Below are 12719 nucleotides of genomic sequence, written 5' to 3'. Positions count from 1 at the left end.
GGAACATGTATCTCTTACTGACAGGCAACAGTCGCTGTGGGGGTAAGATCACCTACCTGTCACAAAAAAATGGTTCAAATGGCTCTGAGCACTATGGGACTTAACTGCTGTGGTCATCAGTCCCATAGAACTTAGAACTTCTTAAACCTAACTAACCTAAGGACATCATACCCATCCATGCCCGAGGCAGGATTCGAACCTGCGACCGTAGCGGTCACGCGGTTCCAGAATGTAGCGCCTAGAACCGCACGGCCACTCCGGCCGGCTTACCTGTCACAGTTCAGGAGATATGACGTCATTAACGATGAGATGAGTGAAAAACTTCCGCATCATACATGGCGCTTAAATTTATTAATTCTTGCTTACTAACTGTATTCGAAATAAATTTCGCAGACAGTATCCATATATGCTGCTAAACGCAACTAGAATATTAGATCTGGTACCACACATACTTCGGGAGATACATGATAAACACTGAGATGTGTGAGAAAATGCCTCTTTGTAGACGAAGATTTAATACATACACTATGTGTTCAAAAGTATCGGGATACCTGGCTGAAAATGACATTCAAATTCGTGGCGCCCGCCATCGGTAATGCTGAAATTCATTATGGTGTTGACCCACCCTTAGCCTTGATGACAGCTTCCACTCTCGCAAGCATACGTTCAATCAGGTGCTGGAAGTTTTCCTGGGGCATGGCATCCCATTCTTCGCGGAGTGTTGCACTGAAGAGAGGTATCGATGTCGGACGGTGAGGCCTGGCACTTAGTCGGTGTTCCAAAACATCACAAAGGTTTTCTATAGGATTCAGGTCAGGACTCTGTGCAGGCCAGTCATGTAACCACTCCATTACAGGCCGTGCATTACGAAAGATGCAATCGCCATTCCCGAATTGCTCTTTAACAGTGGGAAGCAAGAAGGTGCTTAAAACATCATTGTAGGCCTGTGCTCCGATAGTGCCACGCAAAATAACAAGGCGTGCAAGCCCCTCCATGAAAAACATGACCACATCATAACAACACCATCTCCGAATTTTACTTTTGGCACTACACACGCTGGCAGATGATGTTCACCGGGCATTCGCCATACTCACAGCCTGCCATCGAATCGCCACATTGTGTACCGTGTTTCGTCACTCCAAACAACATTTTTCCACTGTTCAATCGTCCAATGTTTATACTCCTTACACCAGGCGAGGCGTCGTTTGGCATTTACCGGCGTGATATGTGGCTTATGAGCAGCAGCTAGACCATGAAATCGAAGTTTTTTTATCTCCCGTCTGTCATAGTACTTGCAGTGGATCCTGATGCTGTTTGGAATTCCTGTGTGATATGATAATTAAATAGTAGTCCTGATCGCAATTTTTTTAAATTGGAGTGACCGGTTTCTATCCTTAAGGATCGTCTTCAGCCTCCAGAACGGCAGGTGGACTTCCACGGAGCAAGCTGCGCCCACCCACGACGCTGAACTGAGTAGCAGCAGAAATTTGCGATCAAGACTGTTTTTCGATTATCATATTAATATAAGATCGCTGATAATGTTTTCAAAAATTTTATCCTGTGTGATGGTCTGGATAAATGTCTACCATTACCCTCATCAACTGTCGGCGGTCTCTGTCAGACAGCAGGCGAGGTCGGACAGTACGCTGTTTCGCTGTACGTGTCACTTCACGTTTCCACTTCACTATCACATCGGAAACAGTGGACCTAGGGATGTTCAGGAGTGCGGAAATCTCTCGTACAGACGTATGACACAAGTGACACCCAATCATCAGACAACGTTCGAAGTCCGTGAGTTCCGTGGAGCACCCCATTCTGCTCTCTCACAATGCCTAACAACTACTGAGGTCGCTGATGTGGAGTACCTGGCAGTAGGTGGCAGCACAATGCACCTAATATGAAAAAGTATGTTTTGGGTAGTGTCGGGATACTTTCGATCACATAGTGTATATTCTTTACTACTACGACGCTCCTACAATAGAGTCAAGGGAGTACCTAACACCTGACAGCGCTTTTGACAGCTTTCAACTGCGTAGCGCAAACGCCTGTAGGTGAAAACAGTGGCTGCCTATAGAGGTATGAAGAGGCTTTGCCATAGAGACTATACTTATACATTTGTACATTAAGCATAATTCTTTGTTCGAGTGTTTCATAATCTCAAAGATGTTTTCACGCATACATGGAAATAAAATTTTTTCGGTGTTACACTGCAAACATAGTTAATTTTTTTGTTTTCATTTCTAAAAGAAAATTGGCAAAATGATTACCGAAGCAATGCCGAGTTTGTCAGTTAGGAAATAAATAACACGTCTGAATAAATGAAGAGAACTGACCGAGTTCGATCACGGCTTGATTGTAGGTATCAGTAAGTTCGGATATATTTATAAATTATGGAGTGCAGAAATCAGTCGTCCTTCTTAGATCTGATTATGCAAATCCAGATTGTGGCTAGTAGCTAGCCATTCTCAATGCGCTATTTTTTATTTTCAGTGCATGTAAGTCCCTGTTGTTCGTGCGTCTATCACAGTTCTTTGAATACTAGTGTATTGTCACTTGTGTCGTACGTCTGTACGCGAGATTTCCGCACTCCTAAACATTCCTATTTCCACTGTTTCCGATTTGATAGTGAAGTGGAAACGTGAAGGAGACTTACATGCATTGAGAATAAAAAATAGCGCATTGAGAATGGCTAGCTACTTGCCGAAATGGATTTGCGTAATGAAATTTAAAAAGGACGACTGATTGCTGCACTCTATAAAAATTTAAGTCCCATACAGTCACTGAGTGCATCCAATTTCCGAATGTAAGGCAACCTGATGTTCGGATATTCTAGAGAACTTGCTCCCTTTGCAATAGCAGTTTTTCATGGGTCGCTAGAGCAACGAAGCTTTCCGACAGATGTATGGAAAAAAATCGCAGACCATTTCGGTTCACAACATGGGATGTCGGATATAAAATAAAGGCCTACATAGTTCATGTCAGTCCGCTCTCATTTACGGTACAACCTAAAGCTCGAGTACTGCGACATTATATGCGACTAAAATTGCTTCCATAGCAGTAAACATGGATTCCGCAAACATTGGTTATATGGAACTCAGTTAGCTCGATTCGTTGATGAGATAAAGAAGTCGACAGATGCGCCACACTGGTTTAAGTTATCGATTTCGGATAGCGTTCGATAAAATGCGGCACTGTTGCTTAGAGAACTTATGGACAAGAGAACTGCTTTGTGGTTGGCTACAGAAATTCCTAGACAAGAAAACTCACCTCGTAGTTCTTAACTGTACAACGAAATCATATAAAAGGAATTCAGGTACAATTCAAGGAAGGTGACACATAATGACGGAGAGAACACAGAAACGATTGAAAACGTTACCGATATGGTTATTCCAGTTCTTATAAACATCTTCAATTTCTCGTTGTTAGCGGGCCATATTCCATGGAGTGGAAATGAAGCTTCATTCTGTAATACGCAAGAACGATAATTCAACACCACTGACGGTTATAGACTCAGCGGCAATTAATCTGTTGTATGAGAAACCTTGAATTAGTGCCGGGCTACTTAAACACATATAATTTACCGGACAAATATCAATCAGAGATCCTAATGCGCCAAAACACATCAACTGTGTTAATGATAGTCGCCATAATCATGTTGCTTCATTTCAGGAAGCCGGTTCTTGTAGTTTATTTCAATACCTTACGTTTGAAAAGAAATAACTGAAGCACTCAAACTGCTCAAACTGTGATCTCGTCTGATTCTACAGTTACCAGAAAGCATTTGTGTACTGAAAAAGTGTTATGTGAAAAAGTGTTTGTAGGACTACCTCGGGGATTAATCATTAGTCAGTTTTTTTCTCTCTCTGCATAAATGGTATTTCATCTATACTACTTTGTTCTGATTATCACTTATATCTGACAATGTTTCTGGGTGCATTGTGTGTTCCCACCTCTCGCCTCATGTATATCCAACATTGTCGAACATGATCGTTTTCATGGTCCACTTGTTATGCTGGGGGAGGCATAATGTTGCATGTTCGTACTGACCTCCATATCTTTGAACCCGGTACACACACATGGGTCAACATTATTGTGATATTGTATTCCTTCCGCAAGTGCCTCTTTACAGGGGCGCGCTCGGCCCTGACTTCAGTTTTATGAATGTCAATGCCTGACAGCATCGAACTGCACAGAGGGAGCTGCTCTCGCTAGCTTACATTCTTTATTAATCTCTGAATTTAGATTGTGCAACGGAAACGTGTTACAATTGCGGTGTGAACCCGTGGATATAAAATTATCTGATGTGTACTTCGTCTCCACGTGTTTATACCGTATCTGTAACGTCCTTTCGTTGCGCGCTCTAAATTCAGTGCTTAATTAAGAGTATGCGCTATCAAGAACGAATGGCATTGCACGCACAGTAGAGGAGGAGTCCAGGAAAAGCAGAAAGTACATGGTTGTACGGCAAAAAAGGTGTCTACTAAGGTAATGGAAAAATGTGCAATTATAACTGGTAGAATGCCAGATGTACCGGTATGAAATGAGCGTTAAGATACAAATGTGTCGCTAGAGAACATTTGTTGTGAACGAGCCTTATTTTTTTTGTTTGGTTGGTATGCCGTCTGTCAAAGATATTTAGTATACATCAAGTCATGGAACAAACAACAACATATGTTTTCATCGTGTTTAACAATGTCGAATTTTGTACCAGAAAGTGATGATTTGCGGAAAGCATTAATTTTTTGTTTTCATTTGAAAAAAAGGGCTGCAGAGTCGCATCGAATGCTTGTCGGGGCAAATGGCGATCATGCTTTATCAGAAGCAACATGCAAAAGATGGTTTCAATGGTTCAGAAATAATGATTTTGATGTAAGAAATGAAGAAAGTGGAAGACCGCCAAAAAAGTTCGAAGACGCCGAATTGCAAGCAATATTGGATGAAGATGATACTTTGAGTCAGAAGCAAATGGCAGGAATTCTAAATGTTGCACAACAAACAATTTCTGATCGTTCGAAAGCTATGAGAAAGATCCAAAAGTGTGAATTGAATGAAAGACAGATGGAAAACCGAAAAACTATTTGTCAAATTTTTTTTCGAAGATATGAAAGAAAATCAATTTGGCATCGAATTGTTACTGGCGATGAAAAATGAATTTATTTTAAGAATCGTAAATGGAAAAATCATGGATTAATCCGGAACAACCATCAACATCGACTGCAAAACCAGATCATTCGGCAAGAAGACAATGGTCTGTGTTTGGTGGGATAAGAAAGGTGTGGTGTATCATGAACTTCCAAAACCCGGTGAAACTGTGAATACTAATCGCTACAGACAACAAATGATCAATTTGAACTATGCATTGATCGAAAAAAAGACCAGAATTGGCCAGAAGACATGGCAAAGTAATTTTTTTACACGACAATGCACCTGCACACAAAGCAAAACTGGTTCAGGATAGAATCAAACCACTTGGCTGGGAGCTGCTACCCGACCCGCCGTATTCACCAGACTTGGCCCCTTCCGACTACCATTTGTTTTCATCAATAGGACACGCATTGGCTGAGTAACACTTCAGTTCCTACGAAGAAGTCGAAAATTGGGTGACTGATTGGTTTGCTTCAAAAGAGGAACATTTCCATTGGCGTGGTGTCCACAAATTGTCAGAAAGGTGGTCAAAATGTATAGTAATGGTCAGTACTTTGAATAAAATGTTTTTACTTTTCAATTCAAAATCGGTGTTTCATTTTCACAAAAAAACGCTCATTTCATACCGGTACACCTGGTATATTGTCAGAGAAAGGAGCCTGCCGTTCTCACTGCTGACACCTCCTAGCATTACTTTAAATAAACTCTAGTAGACTTTTTGACTTTCTCTATCTCTTTTCTATTCTAGCCATACATTTGTGGGACAAACTACCTAACACACTGTGTCTGATTCACGATAAAATCTTCCAGGGTGTAAAGCATCTCTTGTTATCATCAGTCTGACTTCGTTAGTGGCATATCCATCTGTATTCCTGCGTGACAGCGAATCTCTGTTACATAGTTGACACTCGGTGTTTTTCTTTTGTTACGTGTACATTATTTTTTTGTTCCATTAATTCTACTGCTTTCTCCAACTATTCCTCGGTGTTTCAGACCAGCTGATTTATTCTCAACAAATGATTCTTTCAGTACTGCTGCCATGCCTTAGTAAATATTTATTCTCTTTCTGGAAGGCATTAGTTTAGTGTCTGTGTTTGACAATGTCTGTAAGGTTCGATGCGATGTTCCTTCGAGAAGGCATGCTTGTCGGAAGCAACAGACATTTCTCACCATTTATACCGATTTAAATCATGCAATGTATTCGCAAATTGCGAATATGCTAATACGGTACCAGCATAGCTACACATTTTACTGGAAACAATTGAAAATTTGTGCCTGAACGGGACTCGAATCCGGATTTCCCGCCTTACGCGAGCAGTCACTTTAACTGCTTAGACTATCCGAGCAACAGACCCAAACTTCCGTATGTCCCAGTGTCTGCTGTCCATAGTGCTCGCACTATTATGTTATTGCCTTGGCTTTGGCATGAAATATGTTAGTGGAGTGTCTGTATTTGACAGTGTCTGTAAGCCGGCCGCGGTGGACGAGCGGTTCTAGGCGCTTCAGTCTGGAATCGCGCGACCGCTACGGTCGCAGGTTCGAATCCTGCCTCGGACATGGATGTGTGTGATGTCTTTAGGTTCGTTAGGTTTAAGTAGTTCTAAGTTCTAGGGGACTGATGACCTCAGATGTTAAGTCCTGTAGTGCTCAGAGGCATTTCAACCATTTGAACAGTGTCTGTAAAGTTCGGTGCAATATTCCTTCGGACACATATGAAAACTAAGTAAGTCTGTCCCTGTGCAGGAATCACGTAATAGTGCGAGCACTTTGGGTAGCAGACATTGGGACAGATGGAAGTCGGTGTCTGTCAGCGAAGCGTGCTCAAATAGCCGAAGCAGTTGAGGTGACTGTACGCGTCAAGAGGGAAATCCAGGTCCGGCACAAATTTTCATCTGCTTCGAGTAAATTTTGTAGCTTTGGTAGTATAGTATTCACAGTTTGCTGTATCGGCCCTATACTGCTGTTCAACGTTAAAGTACGTCTGAAATACAGTTCACACTCAAGGCAGGTACACAAATAACTGGAAGTGAACACAATCGCCAGGTAGTGTAATAGTCGTTGAACGACACCGACTTCCATCTTTCCCAGTGTCTGCTACCCAAAGTGCTCGCACTATTATGTGATTCCTGCACAGGGACAGACTTATTTAGTTTTCATATATGTACATCAGGTTGACGAAACCACATGGCCTTTTTTTTGCGTGGTTTATTCCCTACTACTAGCGAGCAGGCTTGGGATGTTTTAAGGCTTATAGGGATAGCTTTTTACAATTATAGGTTAAAGTCTGTCATGTTTTGCATGATTATTGTTATTTCAGTTGTTGAGATGCCAAGGGAATGTCAGTTTCGAAGTTATCTGGGAAGCAGCATTGGTATTCACCTTTCAGCTTGGAAAACTGCCGGAAAATCCTGGCCAGACCTATCTCTGGTGTGTTAGTGAACATGTGGAGAAAACTGGAACCACACCATCCTCTCCTCCTTCCACACTTACATGCACCTTTGCGAAAGACTTATTGGCTGTCGAGAGTTTACAGGACGCGGGACGGTGATATTGCCCGTACTTGTGGATGCGTTCACTCAGCAACATGGCACGATTTAGGAAGTTACAGGACAGAAGGTCTACGGTAAAGAGAAAAGTGTGGCACGGAAAACCGTTGTACAAAAGCTATTGTTACCGAGGATTATGTTGGATTACGCTTACTAGTTGTGACAATTACCTGCCTGTCTTTAAGCAATTAAAGTTACCGCTGTTGAAGGGAATCGATAATGTCTCCTGGGCCAAATGCAGCGGTCTCGTTATTGTAACGTGGCAGAGTCGTCATCTCGGAGTACAATTCGATCATAAAACGAGCCACTCAGCGTAGATTGTTGTACAGGTTTTGCCTGCGATTAACGTGTTGTCAGCTTCCCTGCTGCATCCGACTGCTAGGCTGTAACAGATTAGCTGGAAGAGCCTGATATGCTGATCAGAGGCCTGCATCATAAGTTTATGCTCGCTTCAGTTGCTCTGTGCATGTAGGTCCGCGTAAGTCCGTCAGATGTCAATACAGCCGCTCTGGATTCGCGGAGCAACTAACGCTATACTTCCTTGACACTCGTTCGAGCTTCGCACGCTCAAAGTGCCCGATTGCCTGCTCTAGTTACCAGGGAGCCAGTCAGTGGTCCTCTATAGGATGATGGCGGGTGAACGTGATGTGATGGGGAGTACGAAAGATAAACTTGATGGAAAAACTATTTCCTGAGTGCGAAAGACTGTGGTCGTAGCAATGTAGGGGAGATATATTATTAGTGATTGATAAAGACATTGGCTACATGTACTGTGGCAAGTGCCCACCTTTCCTGTCTTACAGATGCGCCACCATGCATCTGATGCTATATGTCTGCAGAACACGACACAGTGTAAGATTTGAAGCATTATGGTGCGTAGAAGTGTGTGCCAGTGATCTTCGTCCATTTATATCAATATCAGGCGCAGGATTTCGCGCTTTATATCAGGAGCTTGTAACCGTCCGTTCAGAATTGGGACATGTAGATGTCTCCAACGTTTTGACTCATCCTATGGTAGAAGTGCGAATTCTGAAGGACAAGCCGATGAAATCGGCTTGTCCTTCAGGCCGAAGGTGTGAGTGCATGTGGATGGACAGCGGATAAGTGGACCGATTCGTATCGGAAAATATGTTGCATATCTGCTATCGCGCACTTTCTTTAGCAGTACTAGGCACTGTGAAACATATAATTCGTGACAACTCACTTTTCTGAAAAGTTATTACATTAGTAAAACTGCAAAGTATGGTGTCTTTCGAAACAAACATTCAAACATAAAGGTGCATTACAGTCTATACGAATGTATTTAGTCACACTTCATTTGGCTTGTTTTGTACATAAAGTGTACCTTCTCTGAGCGCTCTTCTTTGGTGTTCCTGGGATTAGCAAGATAAAGTGGCGCTCGCTTACACGTAAGGAATTATCACCATCAGCGGATCTCCTTCCACGAAGGTCCTCTGTCTGCGGTCGGGGGTGAATCTGTTAGGACCTCCTTGATGAGTTTCTGCTGTAAATAAAACTGTGAAATATTTCGTCCCGTTGTTGTTTCACAAACCGCATACAGTTTCATAAGCATATAAGAAAAGAACCCCGGCCTAGTGTAACAATTGTCAATATACTATGACCTTTTCGAAGGTAGCAATTTAGTAAAGTAAGAACAATGCTTCAAGTATTCCAAAATAAACATTAAAATCAGTTTCGTTTCTCACGTCCGTTTTTGGAGCCGTATAAATAACAAAGTCAAGAATATACCCAGTTTCACAATTACACAACAGAAAAAACTTAATCCCATATCTATGGCATTCTGACGGTACGTGGGCCTTGAAGAAGACATAGCCTTTGCAGAGAACTAAAATTTCGTCAGTGCACAGATTTTTAAGAAGATGGAAAGTATGTGGAAATGTTTTTCTTAGATGATCCACAACTCGCTTAATTTCCCAGATCATGTCATCTCCAGGTTCCTCATTGCTATCAACGGACGGTAACATTGTTACTAAGATTAAGTATCTATCTTTCGGTAGGATATGCGCAAAACATTGGAGTAGACAGTAAACCGATCATTGGTCCAATAACTGTTTATTTCCTTTTTTCTCACTTGAGTCATCAGAAAATTTACAACAAGGAATCTGTGAATTTCATCACTGTGTTTTTAAAGCCTTGTAATCTTGATTTTCCACTGGCGTCGTTGCAAAGGTGCTCGTGATATAAATTACATTGCACAGTTACATAGTTTACAATTTCTCAGCTAAAAAAGAAACTTGGAAGCTGTCATATATAGCACATGAATCATCTAAATTGACGACTTTGCAACCGGAATGACAGTTATCGGAATTATACACTCGGTGTCCAAATCAGAGTCTATCCATCTAAAACAGTCTGTTCTGTGTCTTTTATCAGATTTGTCAGGCAGCGCAGCGCACAAACTAGGTAAAGTTGCGGTGCCAATGACCTCTAAATAAAATTCAGCATTTAGTAAAACCTTCGGGTAATTCCCAGTATTGCAACAAGTACAACATATACTTGGGCAACAATCATCTACAACTCTCTGGCCGGGTAGTAGATATTACACGTATTTAGACGATTATAGCAAGGAACCGCTCTAAATGGTTTTCATAGCAAGTGATGTATAAACGCCTGGAGCACTGAAGCAATTTAACGTACGTATACCTCTGGAGTAGTGAAATGGATAAATATTACGCAGGAAGAAAACAGAGAGGATTTTATCCTAACGGACACGGATATCTGACGAAGTTTTTGTGAAGTACGCTCTATACTTCGTTGGTACCTGCTAGTTAACTAACTGCTTATAAGAGTGTTGATTATGTCCTATATATATAGGTGTATCTCTGAAGAGTCAACTTAACAACATAGCTAACAGTCGTTCTCAGAATAAGTAACTCCTTTGGTCTCTCTCCGCTGAGTTTGTAGTACCGTACATTGGAACTCAAACTCTCATCTTGTCTATTTATGCGGGTGATTCGACCTGTTGTGCTGCGATTCATGAACAGCATTCCAGTGGGTGCTTTCCAACAAGATAACGTTCGCCCGCATAACGCTGTTATGCTCAAACATGCTCTGCAGTGTGACGACATGTTACCTTGGCCTGCTCGATCACTAGATCAACTCCAGCGCCGCCCACAAACAACATTAATCACCGCGTATCGACAGACCAAGTTCAACAGGCATGGAATTCCATCCCACGAACTGATATTCGGTACCTGTACAACCAATGCATGCACATTTCCATGCTTGCATTCAACATCCTTGCTGTTACACTGGTTATTAATGTACCAGCATTTTACATTTGCGATGGCTTAGTTAGCACTTACATTAACCTGTGATCTTGCAATGGTAATCTCCTAAATATGTTACTTAGACACCGAAATTTCGTTACTCTACATTAGTTATTTTTTCGTCCTGCAACTGTTCCCAGTCAGTGAATTATTAAATTCAATGTAATAATGCAATTAAGTGAGCTAGTCGAGCAGTAGGGTCTGATTGCACCCGGTTTGCTCAATAGCTGACGAGAGAAGCCCAGGGAAATAAGAAAAAGAATGAGAGTCACTCAAAACGTATGAAATTCAGAGTGTCTCTTTGACAGCGTTTACTGTTTCTGCCAATAATTAGATTTCTTGATAGAAATGTTAGCTTTATTTAATCAAAACACTACAACTAGCACCTCACAAAGAAGTGATCGTATAGCACTGATAGCCGGGTATCCATACCTATGGATGTTCGGCCGTCGAGTTGCAAGTTTTTCAGTTGACGTCACATTGGGCTACTTGCGTATCGACGATAATGAAATGATGAGAACAACAGAACATCCAGTTCCTGAGTGGAGAAAATCATCGACCAGGCCGGGAATCGACCACAGGCCAACTGCATGCCTGTGTGACTTACTGATCATCAGCTAAGGGGCGGACGCTACCTCATATAACAATTGCTACCAACTCAGTGTAAATATCGCTCTCTTTTTCACCATCGTGCGTCTAAAATAGTATAATTATACTAAATTCTGCATCTTCTTTTTATGCAGACAACTAACAGTAAAAAAAATGTAGCGACGAATTTCATATAAAGATATAACTTGGAAACGGTAAACACACAGTGAAATCACAATTGTGAAATAAATAAGTACAGTGACAGTTCTCTTAGTTGAATCACTTAGCCGGCCAGAGTGGCCGTGCGGTTCTAGGCGCTACAGTCTGGAACCGAGCGACCGCTACGGTCGCAGGTTCGAATCCCGCCTCGGGCATGGATGTGTGCGATGTCCTTAGGTTAGTTAGTTTTAATTAGTTCTAAGTTCTAGGCGACTGATGACCTCAGAAGTTAAGTCCCATAGTGCTCAGAGCCATTTAAACCATTTTTTGAATCACTCGGACAGAAGAGATTTGTAGCAATACACCTTCGAATGCATAGCCCACTTACAGAAACGATTAGCGTATTGAAGTCTCTCTCCCTGTCTGAGGCGCTGTATTTCTGAGATATAGTTTATATTTCATCTCAGTTTCTTTACTGTGCAAGAAAGCGTATCCGAAGAAGCGTAATTTGTTAACGTCGAGTATAGATTTAAGTGTCAGGAAGTCTTTTCTGAAAGTATTTATTTAGAGCGTGAAGTGAAATATGAACGATAAATAGTTTAGACAAGATGAGAGTAGAAGATTTCGAAACGTAGTGATACAGAAGAATGCTGAAGATTAGATGGGTAGATCACGTAACTAATGAGGAGGTACTGAACAGAATTTGGGAGAAGAGGAAGTTGTGGCACAAATCGACTTGAAGAAGGGATCGGTTGGTAAGACACGTTCTGAGGCTCAAAGGGATCATCAATTTAGTATTGGAGGGAAGCGCGGAGGGTAAAAATCGTAGAGGGAGACCAATGCATGAATACACTTAATAGATTAAGAAGGATAAAGGTTGCAGTAGTTACTCGGAGATGGAGAAGCTCGCACAGGATAGAGTAGCATGGCGAGCTCCATCAAACCACTCTGGATTGAAGACCACAGCAACAACAGCAGCTGTGTAGTATGG

This window comes from Schistocerca piceifrons, chromosome 3 (assembly GCF_021461385.2).
Source record: "Schistocerca piceifrons isolate TAMUIC-IGC-003096 chromosome 3, iqSchPice1.1, whole genome shotgun sequence".
NCBI lineage: Eukaryota > Metazoa > Arthropoda > Insecta > Orthoptera > Acrididae > Schistocerca > Schistocerca piceifrons.
Note: the sequence above shows the minus strand (reverse complement) of the source record.